The sequence below is a fragment of the Scyliorhinus canicula genome, chromosome 12 (assembly GCF_902713615.1).
Source record: "Scyliorhinus canicula chromosome 12, sScyCan1.1, whole genome shotgun sequence".
Taxonomy (NCBI): Eukaryota; Metazoa; Chordata; class Chondrichthyes; order Carcharhiniformes; family Scyliorhinidae; genus Scyliorhinus; species Scyliorhinus canicula.
Window position 1 is genome coordinate 30,413,195 of NC_052157.1, and position 23,593 is coordinate 30,436,787.

The 23,593-nt window shown below is 46.8% G+C and overlaps 1 protein-coding gene across 1 annotated transcript in view; it reads left to right on the forward strand.

Annotated features, from left to right (window-relative positions):
• Positions 1–14,063: 14,063 nt before the first annotated feature.
• The window catches only part of LOC119974514 (zinc finger protein 280D-like), a 168,215-nt gene continuing 158,685 nt past the window's right edge, over positions 14,064–23,593 (forward strand). Inside the window, 1 exon segment of the mRNA XM_038813454.1 lies at positions 14,064–14,203. The gene's annotated coding sequence lies outside the window, so the exon portion shown is untranslated.

Consider the following 23,593-nt stretch of genomic DNA (forward strand, 5'->3'; position numbering starts at 1 on the left):
TACCCGTTTCATAAATTCCATATCGTCCCAATTCGTGGCATAAATGTTTACGAACACCACTGGCATCCCCTCCAATTTCCAGATTGCCATAACGTACCTTTCCCTAGAGGCCACCACTGTATTTCCGACATCAAAGCCACGCCCTTATTAACCAAAATCGCCACCCCCTTCGTTTTAAAGTCCAATTCCGAATGGAATACTTGCCCAACCCATCCCTTCCTCAGTCTAATCTGCCCACCCCCCACCTTCAGGAGCATGGCCACATCTGCCTTCAATTGCTTTATGTGTGCGAACACACGGGCCCTCTTGACTGGCCCATTCAATCCTTGCATGTTCCACATGACCAGCGTGGTTGGTCACCGCACCACCCCAGGCCCGCCCTCTGGTGCCCACCATCAGCGATCCTCCTCCCCATACACTTTTTAAAAGTCCTTGCCCTGTCAGCAGTACTGTTTTTCTTTTTTTTTTCCCACCTCCCCCATCCTCCCACTGACCTCCCAACTGACCTTCCACTCAACCCCCCATTGCACTTCCATGAACTAGCCCCAGCCCATGGCGCCTAGCATCCTACCCCTCACTGATTTTGCCCCCCCTCGAACATTAGTGCAAACAAGCAAAAACAACCTTTCCCCAAGCCCACACAAAGAGACCAACCCCTCCGCCCCATCCCTTAACCAAGAACACGACACATCTGAAGCCGAAAAAGAAAGAATTGGCCCCAAACATAAGTTAACAGCAGCATCAACACACCATCTCCACCACAGTTCAAAGTCTGCCTTCTGCCAGTCTGTTGTCTTTAACAAAATCTGCCGCCGCCTCCGCCGAGCCAAAGTACAATTCCTGGCCTTCGCAGGTCTCCCATTGATGTGTTGGGTACAGTAGTCCAAACTTTTGTAGAGGACTGCCTTGACCTTGTTAAAGCTCGCCCTCCTCTTGGCCAACTTTCCACCCAGGTCCTGGTACATTCTGATTTCACTGCTCTCCCAGGTGCAGCGCCTCGTCTGCCTGGCCCAACTCATTATTCACTCCTTGTCCAGGAACCGATGCAACTGCACCACCATTGCCCTCACCACCTTGTTCCCCTGTGGCTTCCTCATTAGCGCTTGATCCACCTCCAAAGGCCGTGCAAACACACCCTCTCTGAGCAACTTCTCCAGCATTCTCCCCACAAATGCGCCAGCATCGCCTCCTTCACTCCTCTCCGTTGGACCCACAATCCTAACCTTTTGCCTGTGTGACTGGTTCTCTTGGTCTTCAACCTTATCCTGGAGCTGCCTCTGCTGATTGCACATCAGCCACATCTCTGGTGCCACCGAGGCAAACTGTTTCTCGTGTTCCCACGCCACCTCCTCCATCTTCTGGATCGCCTGGCCCGCCAGCTTTGTTTCCACGCAGTTGACCACCGCCCTGATCGAATCCACCGCCTGGGCCAGGTCTTCCAGACTCTCTTTCCATTGCTGGATGAACGTCTCATTCAAGAAGCTCACCAGCTGCTCCGTTGACCACTGAGCCGGCAGAGTTTCTCCCTGCCCCTCTGCCATCTCCACGTGCGTCGCAGGTGTTGCACTGGCTCTTACCGACTGATTCACTTTTTTTGACCACTTCTGGCCCTCTGCTCCATACACCAGATGGTCAGTCGCTTCCACTCACACTCCTGCACCTTTTTATCGCCTCACATCCACCTGTTAAACGGGAAAAACGCCACGAGCGGGAGCCACCAAATTTGCGACCACTCACTCCATGGACGCCACCGGAAGTCAGCCAGCGAAATAACTTCGAACCTGGTGTTCAACTCCATGTTCAAAATATGGCGGCAACTCTGTCAGCATTTTTAGTAGAAAGTAGTGTCAAGATGAGCCCCAGTCTGGAGGAACCATTTGTTTGAACCGGCAAAATTGGATGCCAGATTGGGGGTGGGGGTGCAAAGGCCAGGGGCAGGAGAGGGTTAGGGACTTGTTTCTGGAAGGACAGTTTTCCAGCTGGGAGGAGTTGAAGGAGAAAGCAGGACTTGGGGCAGATATGTTCAGATACTTTCAGGTGCAGGATTTTGTTTGGCAGGCATTTTTGACATTCCCGGTTCCTCCGCCATCCACTTGCTGGAAAGGATACTTTATTGGGGGGACAGCACATCGGGGATATATGGGCGGATCATGGGGGAAGAGCATGTTCCCGTCGAAGAGGTGAAGGCCAGGTTGGATGAGGAGCTGGGACATATTTTGCAGGAAAAGTGGAGAGTCCCGCTGAAGGGTGAATACTGCGTCACCCTGCACAAGGTTGAGTTTGATGTAGTTCAAGGTGGTAATTTGAATGAGTTGATTTTTGTTCTTGAGGGGATTGAGGATAGCTGTGCTCAGGAGGGTTGGAGAACCACACGTCTATGTTCTGGTCCTGTCCCAAGTGGGTGGGTTATTTGGGATTTTTTTTCAACACCATATTGCCAATCCTGAAAGTTGATTTACAGCTCTGTCCTTTAGTCGCTATATTTGGGCTGTCGGACCAGTGGAGCTGAGGATGGGTGTTGGGGGCGGATGCTCTGGCATTCACCTAATTGCTGGCCCGATGGCGGATTCTGCTGAGTTGGAGGCAGGCGATGCCACCTCGTGCCGCAGTGTGGCGAGGTGATTTAATGGTGTTATTTTGTACCTTAAGGTCAAGTTCACTGCGAGGAGAACGATCAACGGGTTCTATCGTTGATAGCGGTCGTTCATACTGTAGTTTAAGGATCTGGCCACTTATAGAGGTTCGGGGGAGGGGTGTTCCATGTTTTTGTTTAAGGGGTGGTTGCTATAGTTGAGAGCTTTTTTCTATTGTCGACATGTTTCACTGTAAAGGTTCAATAAAAATAATTTCTAAAAGAAATAACATTGTCTGCTTTTGCCCCAACCTCATTCCAATCCCAATGTTTCACCCTTCATAAACTTCAATTCATCAAAGTTTTGATACCCATATGCTGGCCATTCCCATCTCTGCCCTTAATTGACCCCAATGCTTCAGATTTACAAATTTAAATTTTTTTCCAATTAAGGGGCAATTTAGTGTGGCCAATTCACCGACCCTGCACAACTTTTTGGGTTGTGGGGTGAGACCCACGCTGACACGGGGAGAATGTGCAAACTCCACACAGATTTACAATTTTAATTGTTGTGGTTTCATCCTTCATCTTTCTTATCCCTGTATCAGTCTGCAGCCCACATCACCTGCCAAATATTTGCTCTGAATCTAGGCTCTTGTCAGCAAAACACATGCCAAAAGCAGCAATTCACATAGCTACGATGAAATTTGAATGTTTGAAATTATGGTTTCTGGGCAAGACGATGCATGCTGTTCGCAGACCAGTAGTTTTATTTTCTCAATTGCTAAATCTAAGTTTTAAATGTTCAGTATTCCAACATTTAAGCTAATTAAGTCTTTAGTAATGGCGAGCGTAAAATCTTGAAAGTGACTTGTGTTGAATAAACCTGGCATGTACCAAACATTTTTATTCAAAATTGCATTTTTTGATACTTGATCCCCTCTGTCCGTTTGTTTTTATTTAAACCTATATCATTTTAGGCAGTAAATTCCTTGATTCAGAACTTTAGCATCTGAATTTTACTCGGGATAAAATATCTTTGAATAATTCACTACTTTATTACAATTTCATATCCAGTTAGTAACTAGTATTATTCACTTCAGCTTTAGATATGTAGCTGTATTTTTTGTATATTTTGAACTGAAATTGGTGAAATCTTTTGTAAAATACGTTTTAAAGTTATTTATTTGATATGCATTATTATTTTTTGGAAGACTAACTTTAATTTCCAATGGCTAATGGTTTTATTTATTAATGAACACATTGGAGTCTCTGGAATGTTTTATTGTACCAAAGAAAAATGCAGTGAAGTGTTATTTTAAAGTGTTATTGTTTTTCTTTGTTCTTTCTTAGAAAATAGGCGACAGTTTTAGGTAGAGGATCTGGATTGGCGCAGGCTTGGAGGGCCGAAGGGCCTGTTCCTGTGCTGTAATTTTTTCTTTGCTCTTTGTTCTTTAAAATGTTTTTCAAGCTGTAAATTCCACTATTCTGAGGTCAAAATGATAAACTTGGAAGCACTTGGGCTGAAATTGAATGAAACACTTGTTCCACCTGTACTATAATTTACATAGTAAGTAGCAACAATCACTGGATGGGGAGGCTTAGCTTAATCCTTTTGGAAAGGTTACTGTTGATGCTTAATTTTCCATATCTTAGTCCAGTGTCTATTTTTCCCATGTATTCCGGTAATGAGGGGCTAGTATTGATAAAGTAGTTAGTGTCCCTTTTTTAAGTCTGCCATCAGTCATATCAAGCATAGAATAATAAACAGTTTGGATTGAGATATTTAGTATTACATTGAAAGTTGTAGTTATTGCTAAAACTGTTCCTTGTATTTGGTAAAAACAAAGTTCGGGTAATAATGGACAGCAGGGAGATATGACTATATTTAAAATGGAAGATAGATGTAATAAACTCCATCTGCAACTTTATATATCAAATTACTTAATTCAGGTAATTTATTGGCTGGCCATTTGTTATTTTAGGGAAATATTTACTCTGAACTAATTGTGAATTTCTGAATCACCTCCTTTAGAAATAGGAACATAAGAAACCACCAGAAATATGAATTTATAATGGACCTCACTGGAACATTGGGCAGTCCTGTACTGTTTAGGGATGAGATGGAAAGTAGAAACTGGAGCCAATAATTAACGCTGGAGTGAAATGGAGGAAACGTCACCATTTTTAATTCCATCTTTCAAAATGGTGCCAAGTCCCATCAATATCAAATAAAATAATGGAATTAATTTATCAGGGTCAAAGTTGAAGAGTACTAGTTTGACACTAACCTAGCAAATAGCAGCCAGCATACCTTTAAAAGGGGGTACCCTGTTTAATGATTAGTTTTTGATTTGAAAAAAGAATTTTCCAAGTGCGTGTTAGACTTTTAAAAAGCTTTGTTGGCTGTTAGGAAAACAAAGGTTAGTATAAGGGAATTAGATTTGTATTTTTGAATATTAGAAATAGGATATCATTTTAAGTGTTTAATTTAATGTGTCTGGTATGTCAGTGCCCGGAAGGGTAAAACCTGTGTTATATTAATGCTAGACAAAGGTGTTTATATGTGTGGGGGTTGGTTAAGTTCCATCTGTGTTTCTATTCTATCTGTGCTCACAGAGGGCTATGGCATGAAGAATAAAGAAAAGGTGTATGTGCATGCGAGTGCTCCTTGGCAACTGGGACCTTGTAAGGTTGAGAAGCTTTCGAGTTTTAGTGTAGCTAATTCTATTGCACTAGGACACTGGGGAGTAAAACAGCTCTCAACCCTACCACAAGAAGGACTGGACAGGACAGGAGTTGCATCGAGGCAGGCTTCTTGAAATACAAGTTACAGTCCAGATAACCAGGGAATTGGGATAGAAAGAATGTTTCAGGCGACTAGAGTTAAGTGATCAGAGACCATAATATTGTTGAGAAGAATTCAAGCAAGAGTAAACAAAGTGTTCTGAATTAAAGAGACAATTGCAGTAACTACATTTAAAGTGGGACGGCAGACTTCAGAGGAAGATTAAACGTTTGATTCCATTTTAATACAATCTGGGAATTGAAAGTTTAAGTGATTGTGAGCAGTTTGCACAGCAGTCAAGACAAAGAAATCCTAATAGGGTTGGTGTGAAATCCTTGAATGGACTTGCTGTTAAAAGTGGAGCAGAAGCTTTGTCTAAAGGTGTCATTTGTAAAACCTGGTCTGAATTCTGGAATGCAAACCGCCAAGGCAAAGATGTGTTTTGTAATCTGTGCAAATCTTCAAATCTGTGTGTAATTCTAAGGGGGAGTAAAGAAGTATTGGATAATCCAACTTGTTTAATAACATTTTCTTGTTAAACCTAATTTTGAGGGGGGGGGGGTTCCTTTGACTGTTCCTCCACGTTTTATGGAAAAAAGAATAGTGTCTCGGACCTTTTGAGCCAGTGTTCTATTCTGGGATCTTCCTGTCCAGTTATAACATCAACTTGGATTGTAACACTGACACATCATCTCAGTGAGGTTGGGTAAAGAATTAAAAAAATTTTTTTTAAACAAACAATTTTATTGAGGTAATTTTCAGCATTGTAAACAGTTACAGATAACAAAAAAAGCGATGTGCACACATCAATGTAAAACCAATACTTCAATCAAACCATACTGCACAAGCCCGCTCCTCTCCCATAGACACGACCCGCCTATTTATCCCTCCTACTCTCCTCTAATCCCGCAAAGAAGTCGATGAATGGTTGCCACCTTCGGGCGAACCCCAGTACAGATCCCCTCAAGGCGAACTTAATTTTTTCCATACCCATAAAACTTGACATGTCCGAAAGCCATAGTTCGGTCTTTGGGGGTTTTGAGTCCCTCCATGCCAGCAGTATTTGCTGCCGGGTTATTAGGGAAGCAAAGGCCAGAACATCGGCTTCTTTCTCGACCTGTACTCCCGGGTCTTCCGAAACCCCCAAAATTGCCACCCTTGGATTCATCACCACCCTTGTTTTTAGCACCCGGGACATGATCCCCGCAAATCCCTCCCAGTACCCCTTAAGCTTAGGAAATGCCCAAAACATGTGAACGTGGTTCGCTGGTCCTCCCGCGCGCACTTGTCCTCTACCCCAAAGAATTTGCTCATCCGAGCGACCGTCATGTGGGCCCGGTGAATGACCTTAAATTGAATCACGCCGAGCCTGGCGCATGTTGCAGTTCAGTTTACCCTACTCGGGGCTTCTGCCCCCAGCCCGTCCTCCATCTCCCCGCCAAGCTCCTCCTCCCATTTCAGTTTCAGTTCCTCCGTCTGGGATTCTTCCCCTTTCATGAGCACCTTGTAAATATCCGAGACTCTACCCTCTCTTTCTTCTCCTCTAGAGACTATTCTGTCTTGGATCCCTATTGACGGGAGGCGCGGGAAGGATGGGACCTGTCTGCGGACAAAATCCCACATCTGTAGGTACCTAAAGTCATTTCCCCATACCAGCCCAAATTTCTCCTCCAAGCCCCTCAAACTCGCAAAGCTCCCCTCAAGGAACATATCACCCACCCTCCTCGCCCCCGCCGGCCGCCATGTTCAAAACCCTCCATCCATGTTCCCGGGGGCAAATCGATGTTGGAGCCCAGACAGACGCACCCACCTCCTCTACATGCCTCCTCCACTGGCCCCATATCCGCAAGGCCGCCCCCACTACTGAGTTGGTGGAGTACCTGGCCGGCGACAGCGGTAGGGGAGCCGTGACCAGGGCTGCCAAACTGGTGCCCCCGCACGAAGCCGACTCCACCCGCTCCCAGATAGACCCCGTACCCACCATCCACTTCCTTATCATGGCTATGTTAGCCGCCCAGTAGTAGTTGATCAGACTCGGCAATGCCAGCCTTCCCTCGCTGCGGCTCCTTTCAAGCATCGCCTTCTTCACCCGCGGGGATTTTCAAAGCTCATGATAATTTTGCCAGTCCTTTTGAAGAAGGTCCGTGGGATAAAGATCGGGAGACACTGCAAGATGAACAGGAATCTAGGGAAGATAGTCACCTTTGCAGTCTGCACCCTCCCCGCCAGTGACAGCGGGAGTGCATCCCATCTCTGAAACTCCCTCTTCATTTGTTCCACCACTCTAGTCAAATTTAACTTGTGCAACCTGCCCCAGTCCCGTGCCACCTGTATCCCCAAGTACCGGAAACTTTCCTCAACCAGCCTAAATGGCAGCTCCTTCAGTCTATTCTCCTGTCCTGGCCCCTTGCCTGCACCACAAACATCTCACTTTTGGCCATATTTAATTTGTACCCTGAAAACCGACCGAACTTCCTCAATGTTTCAGTATGTTTTCCATCCCGGCCAGTGGGTCCGACACGTACAGGAGCAGGTCGTCCGCATAGAGAGAGATCCTATGTTCTCTTCTCCTCCTCTCCTTTCTTCCCCCCCCCCAACCCCCCCAACCCCCCAGTCATTCCCTTCCACCCTTTCGCAGCTCTCAGTGCAATCGCCAACGGCTCTATGGCCAGCGCGACAGCAACGGGGAGAGTGGGCACCCCTGTCTGGTCCCGCAATATAGTCTGAAATAATCTGACATTACCATGTTCGTCCTAACGCTAGCTTTTGGGGCCTGGTACAATAGTCTGACCCAATTAACCTGTCCCTCTCTGAACCTAAACCGTCCAAGCACCTCCCACAAATAGCCCCACTCCACGCGGTCGAAGGCCTTCTCAGCGTCCATTGCCACCGCTACCTCCACCTCCTTGCCCATCTGGGGCATCATGATTACATTAAGCAATCTTCTCAAGTTAGCTGTCAGCTGCCTGCCTTTCACAAACCCTGTCTGATCGTCCCCAATCACCTCCGGTACGCAGTCCTCAATTCTAATCGGCAGGACCTTTGTCAGGAGCTTGGCATCCACATTGATCAGGGAGATTGGCCTGTATGACCCGCAGGATTCCGGGTCCTTGTCCCGCTTCAATATCAGCGAGATGGTGGCTTGCGACATCGGTGGTGATAGGATCCCTCTGTCCCTTTCCTCATTAAAAACCCTAGTCAAGAGCGGTCCCACTATCTCCGAGAACTTCTTGTAAAACTCTACTGGGTATCCATTCGGCCCCGGGGCTTTCCCCGACTGCATGGCCTTTAGGCCCCTCAATACCTCCTCCACTCTAATCGGGGCCCCCAGCCTGTCCACTAGTCCCCCGCCTACTTTTGGGATTGTTAGCCCGTCCAGGAACCTTTTCATCTCCTCCGGCTCTTCTGGGGGTTCTGAAGTATACAGCTTACTATAAAAGTCCCGGAATACCTTATTCAGTCCTGCCGGGTCCTCCACTCTGCTCCCCATCCCATTAATCACTCTACTTATTTCCTAGCCGCTAGCAATCTGCTGGCCTTCTCCCCATGCTCATACACTACTCCCCTTTCCTTCCTAAGTTGTTCCACGGCCCTACTCGTGGATAGCACCCCCGTTCCGCTTGTAATCTCTGTCTCTCCCTTCATTTTCGTTTAATTTCAGTAGGTCCTCCCCCGGGGACCCCGCATGCTCCTCGTCTATCCGATAAATTTACCTAACCAATCTGTCCATTTCTGCTCTGTCCGCCCTGACCCTGTGAGCCCTAATTGAGATCAGCTCCCCACTCACTACTGCCTTCAACGCCTCCCACAGGGTCGCTGCTGAAATCTCCCCATATCGTTCACCCGCAAGTACTTTTGCATACACTTCCGAAGTCTCTCACATCCCCTCCTCCGACAACAATCCTACGTCTAACCTCCATTGCGGGCGTTGGTAATTCGCCCCCCCCGCCCCCGACTGGCAGGTCCACCCAGTGCGGGGCATGGTCTGAGAGTGATTGCAGAATATTCCGTATTTTGTACCTCTCCTACACAGTCCCTGCTCAAGTTGAAAGAAATCAATCCTAGAATATACTTGATGAACATGTGAGTAAAATGAGTAGCCCCTTCCCGTCGGCTGTCTGGCTCTCCATGGGTCCACTGCCCCCATTTGCTCCTTGAACCCGTTCAGCTCCCTTGCCGTTGCTGGGAATCTACCTGTTCTGGGACACGACTGGTCCAACCCTGGGTCAAGGACCGTATTAAAGTGCCCCCCCCCCCCCCCCCCCCCCAATTATCAACCTACGTGAGTCTCGGTCCGGGATCTTCCCCAGCACTCTTTTGATAAAGTCAACGTCATCCCAGTTTGGAGAATATATGTTCACCAGCACCACTCTTCTCACTCCAGTTTGCCCCTTACCATAAGGAATCTGCCCCCGCCATCTGCGACTACGCCTTCCGCCTCAAATTGAACCCGCTTATTGATCTTAATTGCTACTCCCCTGGACTTAGAATCCAAGTCCGAGTGGAAGACCTGGCTAATCCAGCCCTTCCTTGGCCTAGTCTGGTCAGACACTTTCAGATGTGTCTCCTGCAACATAATTATGTCCGCCTTCAGAGCCCGCAAATGCGCGAACACACGTGCCCTTTTAACTGGCCCATTTTGTCCCCTGACATTCCAGGTGATTAGCTTGGTTGGGGGGCACAACCCCCACCCCTACGCCGGTCAGCCATAACCTTTCTTGGGCCCACCCCCGGCCCATGCGCGGCGCCATTCTTGGCTCGCCTCCTCCCCCAACCTCCTTTCCATTACCTACTTCAGATTCCCCCCGACGTCAACAGAATAGCATTTTCTCTCTCCCCCCCCCCCCCCCCCAAGCAACATCCCCCGGTAACCCCACACACCATCCCCCACTCCAACCCACTGGAGCAATCTCACTAAAATGGGACGATCAAACAAGATGTAAACATCAAACAGCATCGCGAGGCTGCCCCAGGTACAATACAGTTCCAGCCGTGTACACAGAAAAGTGTTAACCCCCGACCCTTTCTGAACATTAATAAAATAACACCGCAATATCCCAGTACCCGTACATCACCCAACGCAAACAAACATATAAACCATTGACATAAATGAAACAAAAGCCCCCAACCAACATCTTTAATCCCCATTGCTGACCGGCCAACCCTTTGTTACAATACCGGCTCCAGCGCACTCCGAGAGCCCAACAAATGGTACCCACCACAGCAGAAAGAAGAAAAAAAGGCAACAAAAACAGGAAAAAGACCCCCCCCCCCCCCCCCCCAGCAAAAACTGCCCACAGAAAATACACCACATGGCACCTTTGAAACAGTAAACAGTCGACCAGCAGTCCAGGCACAGTAGGCATCCCTTCAAATGGTAATTCCCGGACCCTAGCTTGCGTCCGTGGATCCTTTTTTCGGGACCAGCCCCTGATCCCTCGCAAAGTCCATCGCTTCTTCGGGCTCTGAGAAGTAGTGGTGTTGGTCCTTATGCGTAACCCAAAGACGGGACGGGAAGAGCAGACTTCACATGCTTCTTGAACAACACCTCCTTAACTTGTTTAAAGGCTGCTCACCGCCTAGCCACCTCCTGGCTTCGGTCCTGGTAAATGCGAAGAACACTGTTATTCCACGTGCTGCTCTTGGCGCTCTTTGCCCACCGCAGCACCCGCTCCTTTTCCACACACCTGTGGAACCTAATCACGATCGGACGGGGGGGGGGGGGGGGGGGGGACGGGACGGGACCCCCCGGATGTACCTGTCTCGCCTGTACTCTGTGCCCCCTCCAGCTCCAGCGGTCGCGGAAAGGCTTCAGCCCCCATCAGCTGCATCAACAAGTCCGCCACAAACGCTGTGGCATCAGCTCCCTCAGCCCCCTCCGGGAGGCCGATGATCCTCTGATTTTGTCTACGGGTTCTATTTTCCAGCTCCTCTACTCTGTCCGGCAGTCTTCTCTATCTCTCCTTCAACCCGTCGACTTCTAGCGCCGCAATCGTCTGCGCATCCGCCTGCTCCTCCACCGCCTCTCCCAGCTCCTTAACTTTTTCGTCCTGGGCATCCAGTCTCTGGTTCAGCTGATCCACTGCCTTCTGAAGTGGGTCCAAGTTATCCCGCTTCAATGACTCGAAACTGTTTTTAATAACCTGCAGCATGTTTTCCAGAGCTTGCTGGATCGCCGGGTCCGTAGGTCCGCCATCTTGGCTCCCGGGTCAGTTTCCCCTGCACCTTGCCTTTGTCCCTTAGTGTCCTGTTTTCGCTGCTTTCTGCCCTCCCGTGGTTCTATGCAGCTCTGCTCGCTCCTCCGCACCTCCGTGGCCGTCCTTTCACCGCTCCTCAGTCCTGCAAAACCGGGGAACCAGGTCCTCAAATCCCGCCGGAGTGAGAGCCCCCGAATGTGTGGCTCACTCACTCATTGCCGCAACCGGAAGTGGTAAAGAATTTTTTGAGTGATGGGAAGCGGGATGATGTCAGGAGAAAGAAGGCTTTGAGGATTTATTCTCTTTTCAAAATTTAACGTAACCGGTTAAACTGGTCATTACGTATAACACCAAACTGGCCAATAGACAGGTGGGCATAAACGTGGCAAAAATTAAATCTGAAGAAGTTGCCAGGGCCGTTCAGAATAGATTTGGCGAAATACAGCAACAAGTATGATTAATATGGTTAAATCTAAAATATCATGGGGGACAAGATCCAATGTAGGTCATTTGGCCCCTTGAGTCAGTTTTCCCCCATTCAGTGAGATTGTGGCTGATCTGTCACTGAACTCGGTGTACTCTTATCCCTTATAGTAATTATAATACAGCAAATTAGATGTTAACTGTTCATTAATTATTAACATAGCAAGTAGAATGCAGAATTATGTAGTCACAAATATAGAATACCAATCCGGGAGCATCATTGTTTTGGTCAAATCACATCTTGGTTACTTACCATGATGCCGGGGAGACAATGAAGTCTGCAGGCGGAGGGGGCGGTTTACCAGTAGAGGAATTGACAGAAAAGTTTGAGCTCTCGGTTTCCGATTCTAGGTTACTGGCCTCTTTTAAAGATGTTAATCATTAGGAAATACACTTCACACTGGAAATGGTGAGCGACCACTTCAGAGTGCATGCGAGAAAAATAATATAGAAAAGCAATATTTGAATAATTGCTTCAAATTAAACAGATAGTACAAAAGGTGGTTATAAATTACAACTAGTGAAAGATAAATAGTTTGTAAAGATATTTGTATTCCCATCTTTCACTTTATTCAATACAAAATAACATAGTAAACACAGTTCACAAATAAAAAAACAAAAACCTCACAAAGCCAGAGCCCCCTTCCCCTCTCCCACCCCCCATTAACAACTAACGGTGAACAATTCTTCGAAATAAACACTAAAAGCCTGCAATTTCCGATAGAGCCCCTCGATTTCTCCCCTCACGGTGTATTTGACTTTCTCAAGGTATAGGAACTCATCAGGTCTCCCAGCCACACCGAGGCACTGGGTGGAGATAACGATTGCGAGCCCAACAGATCTTCTCTCCAGGTACACAGCGAGAAGAAGGCTAGGACATCGGCCCCCATGCCTGTCGGCCCCCATGCCTGTCTGCAGCCCTGGTGAATCAGACATGCCCCCCCCCAAAAACAACTTTGCAAACACCTGGGAAAAGTACTCGGTTGCCCCTCTGGCAACCCCATGATCCTGTGGTTCTGTCTCCTCTGCCTGTTCTCCAGGTCCTCGAACTTCGCCTGCATCTCAGCTTCCAGTGAGGCAATCTGGTCGCAATGCCACGACAAAATCCCTTCCACCTCCTTCAACTCTCCATGTCTCATTCATGCACTCATAAGTCCTTTCGTACATATCTTTTATCGGGCCCAGCACCTTCTCGATAGACGTGAGGCTCTCTATTGAGAATTCTAAACTTCAGTCCGGATGCAAGTATCAGTCGAACACCAGATAACTTCAATGGTTCTTTTATTTACCGTGGGGCTACACAAGTGTAACTGTGAGTTACAGCAAGTGAAGGCAATTTTCTTTCAGTTACAGTTAATTATATACTTGTACAAAACCCCTCCAACCCCTCCTTCATATATTTTCTTCTTCGTCTCAATATTCACACAGTTAGTTCATTAGCTTACATAGCATATCAATTTTTATCATCAGAAGGAGTAACTCATCCCACAGCTGCATTTCGTTCCCACAGACAGTCACAGCCAGGATCGCGATAAGGCCATACCAAGCCGAACACAGAAGCAATTCATCTCACAAGGCACATACACATATTGCACAAACCTTGACATTCCATTTCCCATCAAGCTCTGATTCTAACTTGACATTCCATTTCCCATCAAGCTCTGATTCTAACTTGACATTCCATTTCCCATCAAGCTCTGATTCTAACTTGACATTCCATTTCCCATCAAGCTCTGATTCTAACTTGAGCCAAACTCTCACCATCATTTCCCTTCCTTCCCTTTTCAAAGTATTCACCACATTGTTTTTCGAATTTGCGTGCCATTACCCCAGGCAGCGTTTCCACTGTGATAGGAATGGCCACACCCACCTGAGGTTACCTCCGCCATCTTTCTTCCCAATGAGCTTTGCACTCTCACTCTCTCTCTCTCTCTCTCTGGTTCTGTCGTAGGACTACCACTCGTATCCTTCTTTCCAACAGTCTTTTTCGCGGCTGTCGACATCTTTTCGTCAAATACAATTAGATGGCCAGGTTTGTCCACCAATTTTCCCCAGGAACTGGGCAAAAAGGACCAAAACGCAAGGACCTTGGCAGGAGCTACCTTGTGTGCGACCTTCTACATGCCACCATCGGAAGTCCCCACAAAGACAAATCTAGGACTGGTATGTTCTCGAGTATGGTAATTAATGCTTAAATCGGATTTGTACATTGGAAATGGAAACAAAAATCCTGGAATTGTAAATGAATGCTGGATTTTATTGCAGGGAAGAGGAAAAGGGGAGTTAATATTTTTCCGGATGGATGAGTTGGAATGGGTTCAGTGGCTTTCCTTTTAAAAAAAATTTGTACTTAATGAGGCTTTTGAACAAACGGTGCAACAAAGCCACAGGAATGGCACAGCACCATGAGAGTAAACAAAGGCTCAACATACATGAATAAAAAAGGGGAAACAGGAGAACAGTTGTACAACTGGGTCAATACAGTCGTTAGACATAACTTGATACCTTTAAAAGCTCTACCAGAGAAAGGAGGACACGATAGAGCCATGTAAACATCGTAAAATGGTGCAAACCTTTCCATGCGGCAATCACCATGAAAGTCCAAGATACATTTTTCATACCATATTTGGGTACACACCAGTATAGATCATCTTCAACACCCGAGGCACCAAAGACACACTACCACCTCCTTCCCTTGGATCGTAAACCTGCCTGTAACCCTGTTGGATCCAATCATTAATTCTTTATGCCCATTAAACAAAAAGGAAATTCCCTATAATCCCACTTCTAAAAGGATATTACATACATATATAGCACACAACGCACCGTAACCCATCTCGGGCTCAGGACAGAACCAACATAATTCCATACCATTATATAGAGAAGACCAGCAGTTATATATCCGGGTCATTATCAGTGCAGCCATCGCCCCCATCAAAAGGGACAGGAATAACCAGGAGAGGGTTCAGGACCCCAACCCCTGTATTCCCCCAGTGCACACTCGCCATCGTTTTATGAGAAAGAGGGGAAAAAAAGGCTCAATCAAATAAGAAAGTGTCCTCACCACAAGGTGGGTGGCAACAGGATATCAACTGATGTACAGAACACTGCTCAACCCCAGGCCCCTATGCACAGAAGAGTCCTGTCAAATATCCCTAATAGGTGCCTTCAAGAAGGGGTGTTCCAAGCTCCAAGGGGCAACAGGATACCAGGCCGAGCCAGCCCTGACACACACATGTCAGCACCCCTAGGATCTCCAGCACACCCCATAGCGCAGCTGGTCCTGCACCGTATCCACCACACCCAGGGCAGTGCACCTCCCCGCTGTAAGTTTAAAAAATAGTTTCCGCCAGCTGCAATCTTGGAGACCCCATCACCGAAACGAAGAAGAATCGTCAAGATACCCAATAATTGGGTGCCGTAGGAGGGGGGGCCGGCTTCCTCCTCCCTGGTACAATAGGGGAAACCCCTGTAGAGTACCAAATCAAACCAGGATTTAGATCGCACGCTGCCCGCCCAGATGAAGAGAAGAAAAAACCCCAAAGAGAATAATGCTCAAGCTGACCCATGAATAATGCAGGAGTAACTAAGCCTGCCTTGGCATGCACCGCCACTCATTACCAAAAAAAAACACCAACCCTGAGGAAGAGTTGGAAGGAATCAAGTCCTCGCCAAGCTACATAATCTTCCCAGGCTATCAAAGGAATAAGGCACAGATTCTAAATTCAAAATAACAGAAAGCAAAATAAAAACCCGATGCGATGAGCTCTGATTTGGGAGCTATCCCTCCATCTCAGTGAGGACTTAACCAACCTACCACCCAATTCCACACCATGTACCATTGCCCTCCTGTGGCTTCACTCATCTTCGCAATCAACAATATAAGGGGTGTCCAAAATATACTCCCTGACCATAACCACAAGGATAACTGCACACAAAAAGAAAGGAGTAAAACTGCAGTGACCGCATAATCGACGTAAAATGGTTTTTGCTCGAACAGGATAACAGGAAACTTTCTCCCTTGTGCTCATACTTCGCACCTCCTTGGAGGAGACCAGACAACAAACAGCCCATCTTCAAACTCTGTCGGGAACTTGTGCCTCACACCATGCCAGAAACTGGACACATGGACTCTCCATACCTGGCACCTGCTTCCCAAATCCGTCGGGATGTGTGACATGCTTTGCAGCAATTTCTCAACGAACCAAAGGTAGGGCCTTATCAGGGAAAGTCCTTTGAAATGCACAGATTCTCTCCTGCACCCCTCTCTTCTGCACCTCCACCATTCTCTCAACGATGCTTCACGGTTCATGAAGGTGAGCACAAAGAGCCGACATCATCACTCAGAACAGCATCACGAGGTGCAGGCAGTGCTTGTTTGTTAGCGCATACAGCAGGCAGATGCTTATCGATAGAGGCGTCTCGTGATCCTTCTTGTTCCTGCAGTCTGTGGAGCATTGGGCGCAAGTTTTTAATTTAAAGTACCCGCTCACCTCCCTGTTTCCCAGCCACCTGTATATGTCTCTGATCTTCCCCTTACCTTCCACATCTGGAAAGCAACCGTTGCTCCAGCAGCGTGTACCTCAGCAACCTGGGGAACTCCTTTCAAACCTTCTGTGCGAAGTCCCTTACGTGCAGGTACCTAAATCAGTTCCTGTCAGGAGCTTGACCCTCCTTTTAATTCATCTGTACTGGCAAACTCTTCTTCCAGGTACAAATCCCTCCTCTTAACCAGCCTCACTTCCCTCCACTTCCTATACCCCTCCCCGCTCAAACCTGTGATTTTCACACAAAGACGTTAACACTGACATCCCCTGCACCCTAAAGTGCCTCCTCAGCTGCTTCCAGATCTTCACCGTGCACTGCACCACCGGGCTCCCTGAGTATCATCTCAGCGCCATTGGCAAAGCTGCCATCACCATAGCCCTTAAGCTGGACCCCTGACAGGATTCCTCCTCTATCATAACCCATTCTACCCCATTCCTTACCACCATTGACTCACCTCCAATCGCCGCCCAATTGTAATGAAGCAGATGCGGCAATGACAACCCTCAATCCTGCCTCTATAACAGGGCCCTCCTCACCCTTCCCCACCCACACAAAGTTGTCAGCCTAGAGTGACACCCGGTTCTCCTTTCGTGCCTCATAATCTCTTGCCACTCCGACCAGAGGCTCCAGCAGCGGCGATAGCGGGCACCCCAGCCTTGTTCCCCGGTGTAATTCGAAGTTCCATGGACCCATGTCATTAGTCTTCACACTCTCCCTCGGTGCCACATCTAACAGGCGCACCCATGCCACAAACTTCGACCCAAACCTTCCCAGGAGCTCAAATAGGTATCGCCACTCCACCTGGTCGAATGCTTTCTCCGCATGGACACCACTACCTCCGGTACCTGGGCTCCCAACGGGGCCATAATCATATTTAACAGCCTCCTTTATATTTCTCGAGAGCTTCCTGCCCTTTACGAAACCTGTTTGGTACTCCACAATCACCCCAGGGTCACAACCTTTCATCCTTCCCGTCACTAACTTAGCCAGCACTTTCACGTCTGTGTTTAACAGCAATATGAGCCTATATGACCCACATTCTAATGGGTCCTTACTCTTTTTTTGGTATCAACGTGATTGTTGCCTGCGCCATTGTTTCTAGCAGCTACCCCTTCTCCAACGCCTCGTTAAACACCCCCCAAAAGATGTGGTGCCAGGTCTGTTGTGAACTCCTTATGAAATTCCTCCGGATAGCAATCGGGCCCCGTAGCCGTCCCCAACTTCATACCCCATATAATGTCCAACACCTCCCTCAGCCCCAGGGGCTCCTCTCGCGCCTGCCTCTTCTCTTCCTCCAGCTGTGGAAACACCAGTTCATTTAAGAACCGTCCCACGTTCCCCTCCACCCCCTGTGCCCACTCTGTACATCTGTTTATAATAATCCCTAAAAGCCTCATTCATCTTCCCGGGCTCTGTCACCACATCCCTGTCCCCACATCCCTGTCCCAGTCCGTATCTTCAATATTTCCCTGGACACAGCCTACCTCCGTAGCTGATGCGCTAGCATTTGACTCGCCTTCTCCCCATTTTCGTCCTGCACCCCTCTTGCCCTACGGAACTGTCCTACTGCCTTCCCGTTCAAACTGCCCCTGTAACTTTTTCCTCCTCGCCAATCCCTCCGTGGTGGACACCTCCATCCCGGCCGAAATCTCCGGCTCACCACAAAAAACTGAGTCCTGGAAATCACCCTGTAAACATGCGTAAAAAAGAAATACTCACTTCCCCCTGGGTTCTTGAAGCGGCACAGGTCTGCCATACCCATTTTTTCCATAAACCCAGCCAGCTCCTTTGCCATTCGTATCCTGCACATTGACGACCCCCCCCCCCCCCCCCCGGGCCTCTGTGCTCAGTGAAAAAGGCTCCCAGCTGACCATATCCTCCCACACCCAAACAAAGACTCATCTTGAATCACAGGTCACCTTCCTTACCTTCCCCAAGAGCAAATAAACAAGAAAAATAGGCAACAGGAGGAGGGCTAGGGACAGTCATCCCCGTATAAACCTTTCACCCCGCTACACTTTGCCCACCCAACTGTAAATAAAGAAAAACAGAGAAAACCCTCTCTATGTCGGAGGGAAAGGACCCCCACCCCCACTCTTCCCGGATTCCCAATTAAAAGCGCCAGCACCCGTCTCCCAGACCCGTGACCCGTGTTCAATTCAGTTCTCCCCCAGTTTATGCACCTTGATGAAGTCCTCGGCCGCTTCTGGGGTCTCAAAATAGTATTCCTGGCCTTCATACGGCACCCATAGTTTTGCTGGGTAAAGCACCCCAAACCTGATCTGCCGCCCATATAGCACCACTGTGGCTTTGTTTTGCCAGCTCTGCTCCAATGTCCTGATATTTGGACCTTCGAGAAAATGCAGCATGTCTGGCAGCATCTGTAGAGAAAGAAAAGAGCTAACATTTCGAGTCCAATGACCCTTTGTCAAACGTGGACCTTGTTCCCCTTCCATTCACAGCTGCACCTCTCCCTGGCCCACTGCAAAACCTTCACTTTCTCCATGAACCTATGGAGTCTCACGATCACTGCCCACGGTGGCTCCCCCCCTCTAGGCTTCTGCCTCAGGGACCTGTGGACTCTCCACTTTAGGGGCCTTATCCAACACCAACTCCTCCACCAGCATCCTCAAAATGTACCTCATGGCACTCGCACCTTCCACTCCTTCAGGCAGGCCCATTATCAGCAGATTCAGCCTTCTCAAACTGTTTTCTTGCTCCTCCACCTTTGCTCTCAATGCCTTGCAAAGGTCTCCGAAGAGCTGCACCTCCGCCTCCAATGCCACCACCCGATCGCTGTGATCTGACATCACCTCTCAATCTCTCAGATCTGTGACCCCAAGCATTTCTCCACCCTCTCCATCGAGCTCTTTTTAGGGGTGCCACAGCCCCTTTAATCACCTTCGAGTGATCTTCCTGCCTCTCCTTCCTCTGCTGGTGGAACTCTTCCTTGATGAAGGCCATCAACTGTTGCATCTGGAGCTTTCCGTCTTGCACAAACCCTTTCCCCTCAGCCATCCTTCCACTGGCTGCTACGCCACTGGTCCCTTCCAACTCCTTGGCTAGGTCTTTCACCTTCGGCCAGGTTTGGTAACCAGCGGACGGAACACTCCCCGGGGGGGGGGGGGGGGGACTACTCCTCCGGCCTTCAACTACACCTTTTTGTCAAGTTGTACCCAATTTTGGGTAAAAAGAGCTCTTTTCTGTGCCTTCAAGCAGGGGCTGTTTTGTGTGCGCCCATTCACACCATGGCTGCCACCGGGAGTCATAGATTCAGCATTATTGTTATTTGCGTTCTTACTCAAAACATCAATTTACAGCTGGCATGAGACCAGGGAATAATTATGCATCTTTCAGTTCTAAGCTCCAATCTTGATGACATTGTGGAGGTATACCAAGTGACTTGTGAAGTGGCAGCATTGTAATTGGAAGGTGTTGAACTACCTGAGATGTATCCCAAAGCTGCCTGAGAGAAACCTACTTGCACACAACTTGTGCTAGGTCTTTGTCAATGCTGTTCTGGTGTTGCTTAAATGTTTTCTTGTTGGTGATCTCTCGTCTAATGCATGGTTAAAAGCACCTGTAGCTCTTTTTCTGTGGACCTAATTGCAGCACGACAGTCGGCTGGACAGCTGATTCATGATGCGGAGCAACACCCAGTAGTGCAAGTTGAATTCCTAAACCGGCTGAAGTTATTCATTAGCACAGGGCGAAATAGCTGGCTTTTAAAGCAGACCAAGGCAGGCCAGCAGCGCGGTTCAATTCCCGTACCAGCCTCCCCAAACAGGCACCGGAATGTGGCGACTAGGGGCTTTTCACAGTAACTTCATTTGAAGCCTACTTGTGACAAGACATTTTCATTAAATTTTTATTTCATTTCATGAAGAATTTACTTTCTCAACCATGTCCCAATTTTTACTTGTCTATTTTTACTTGTCTTTCTTACTGCCAAGCATCACTTCCACTAAAAATTGGAGTCTTATTTCTTTGGTTTTTTATTGTTATTGGGATTTGAAGATCTTTCAAAGAACATTTAATTTTTTTTACTTTCTGCCTCTTATCGATGTCCCTTTTTCCTATATTACATTTCTTGGTTCAGGTTTTGTGCTGCTCATCATTCTCCAACCTGATTGGTTCAATAAATACACAGCTGTTTCCCCTGTTCATACAGGTCCCAGATGTCCTGCAGAGGGTGCCACTTTCTTTGGGTGTCCTGCAGACAGCAACTCGCAGTGCAAAATTCTGTGGGAAGTCTCTGAGCAAATGCAAATCAAATGAATGGTAGGTGCTGTCTGTTTGGTACAATCTGACCCAAGGAATACTTTGTCCCATCTGTAAAACAGAACTGGGGCAAGAAAGGATTTGCAGGGCTGGAGTGAATTGTAGTTTATCAGATCTATATAAACTATGAAACCTGCCAGAGTACAACATTTTCAAAACCTGAATGCAATCACGAATGTGAAAGGATCCACCTCTAAATTCCAATTTTCTGACATTCTCATTTTCTGTTTTGTTGGGTACAATCAAACAGTCGTGCATGTTGGAAATTAAGCATTCCAAACTCTGATTTTTGGAAACGTCAAAAATACTATTGCATTTGTAATGGAGAAAGAGATGGAATTTTCTCCATCTTCCAACTCAATTGTTAATTTGTATTCATTTCATTTAGATTTCTCTACTGACTTAAGTCCTGGTGCTTTTGTCAATTCAGCAGTCATCATACTTTGCACTTTAAAAAAAAAGCTGTCAGCGTTATCAGTCCTGAATCTACATTGCTGAAAAAACATCTTAACGGTCAACATCTTCAATGAAGTGGTTAAGCATCACTTATGCAAGGATCCTTTTAGCATTGAAAAGTTTTGAGATTACCCAGTGATTATCACCAGTGGACAATTGAAGGATCTTCGAATTCCTGGGATATTGTTCCCTGACATCACGTAGATTGAAATTGGTTATTGAGTTTTGAAAAAATATGTTGGCACAAGTTTGGTATATCATAGAATCCCTACAGTGCAGGAGGAGGCCATTCGCCCATGGGGTCTGCACTGATGCACACTCTACCTCAGCCCATGCCTCCAATCTATTCCCATAACCCAGTCACCCCACCTAACCATTTGGAACTAAGGAACAATTTAGTGTGGTCAATCCACCTAACCTGTGCATCTTTGCGCTATGGGAGGGAACTGGAGCATCCAGAGGAAACCCATGCAGACACTGAACACGAACAAAGTCCACACAGTCACTCAAAGCTGAAATTGAACCCAGGCCCCTGGCACTGATGCAGCAGTGCTAACCACTGTGCAACCATGCTGTCCATATCTCTGTTGTGATATCTTCAGAACCAGATGTTTTGTTCTGTGCATCACTTTAGTTATAGACTGGGAATTGCAGAACTGTTACTGTTGATGGTAGTTGCTATTTAAATATTGAACTGATAGTTCACAAGATGGGTACAAATTATAGAAATGTGTATTTGTATCCGATAGCAAAGTAAGTGCAGTAACATCGTTATAACTTGAAAACTATGTTCCAGTATTGGAATATAAGCAACAAGTGATTTTTAAGGGATTGGGCCCTCTAACCTCCCTCTCTTCCGTCTTCCTCTCTTTTTTCTTCTCCCCCTTCAAATGGAGACTATTAACTTCAAAATGACTGAGGCAGAAATTATGTTTTATGTTGTTTAGATGCTCTTGATTTCAAACCATTATTAAGTTTAATAGGAGAATAATTGTTGCTATTGTTATGGGCCAGAGACCCAAAGTATATCATGGAGTTCACCTGACCCACAACTTTTAATAGATTGTGGTATGGGGAGCACACGGCCCACTCTACAGGTGTGGTACAGCAGAAATGGAAATGTATTTTTAAAAGCAAAACAATGTTTATTCTATGAACTCAAGTTAACCTTTTTAAAATATCCAGTGAACATCTTCACAACCATTAATTCAATACAACCCCCAAAGAATACAACACTAAGTAATCCTTAAGCTGTCCTCTTAACATCCATAAGACTTAAACAAAACCTTTAAATAGAAGCACATCCGATTAAAGTCACTACTGAGAGCAGTTATTAGTTTTAAATCACCAAAGGATCGATTTACAGTTGTTAGATTACAGAGAGAGAGACTAATACCCCTTCTGGTTGTGACTGCAGCTGTCCAGCTCTGAAAACGAAACTAAAACACACCCTGCAGCAAGCAGCCTAAAAAGAAAGTAAAAGCTGACAGACAACTCACACTCTGACATCACTGATAAACACCCATTTCTTAAAGGTACATTTCTTAAATACCCATTTCTTACAGATATTCTCACATGACACTATAAGCGACATTACTTGCAGAAATATAGGCTGCAGCAGTTTCAGCAACAACACCATACCCATTACAGCACTGAAATAGACCATTTGGCTTAATTGGTCTAGGCTGGAGATGTGCACAATGCAAGCTGCCTTCCACCTCACTTCACCTAAGCGTATCAACAGGTCATTTAATTTTTCACCTTTTACTGAATTCTTTAAATGGAAATGTCGAATATTACCATAAAAAGCAAATACCAATCTCATCAGTTCTACAGTAATGCCAATCTATTGATAAAAATCCAAGCAGTTTCAGTTATTGTATTATAAATGGCAAGATTTGTCAAGTCTCTGTTTAGGACACCACCCCCATTGGTCCCTACTACTTGTCTTGCTGCCCTAAATGGGCAAATAAAATATCACATCAGTGTTCAGCTTTTGGAATCATCACATTACCTATCAGGAGGAAATGACCGTTGGTCCCTGACAGATGCATATTATGTAATCTATTTGTTTTGATTAAAAATTTGCTACGCATGGGTATGGAAAGTACTTTGAGGGTCAAAGTGTGAGGTCATCAAGGAGACGGTGCAAGTGAAATGTAATTTTCTTTAAAAGTGTTTTTCCCAATTTCCAATTAAGGGGCAATTTGGCATGACCGATCCACCTACCCTGCGCACATTTGGGTTGTGGGGCAGACACTGGGAGAA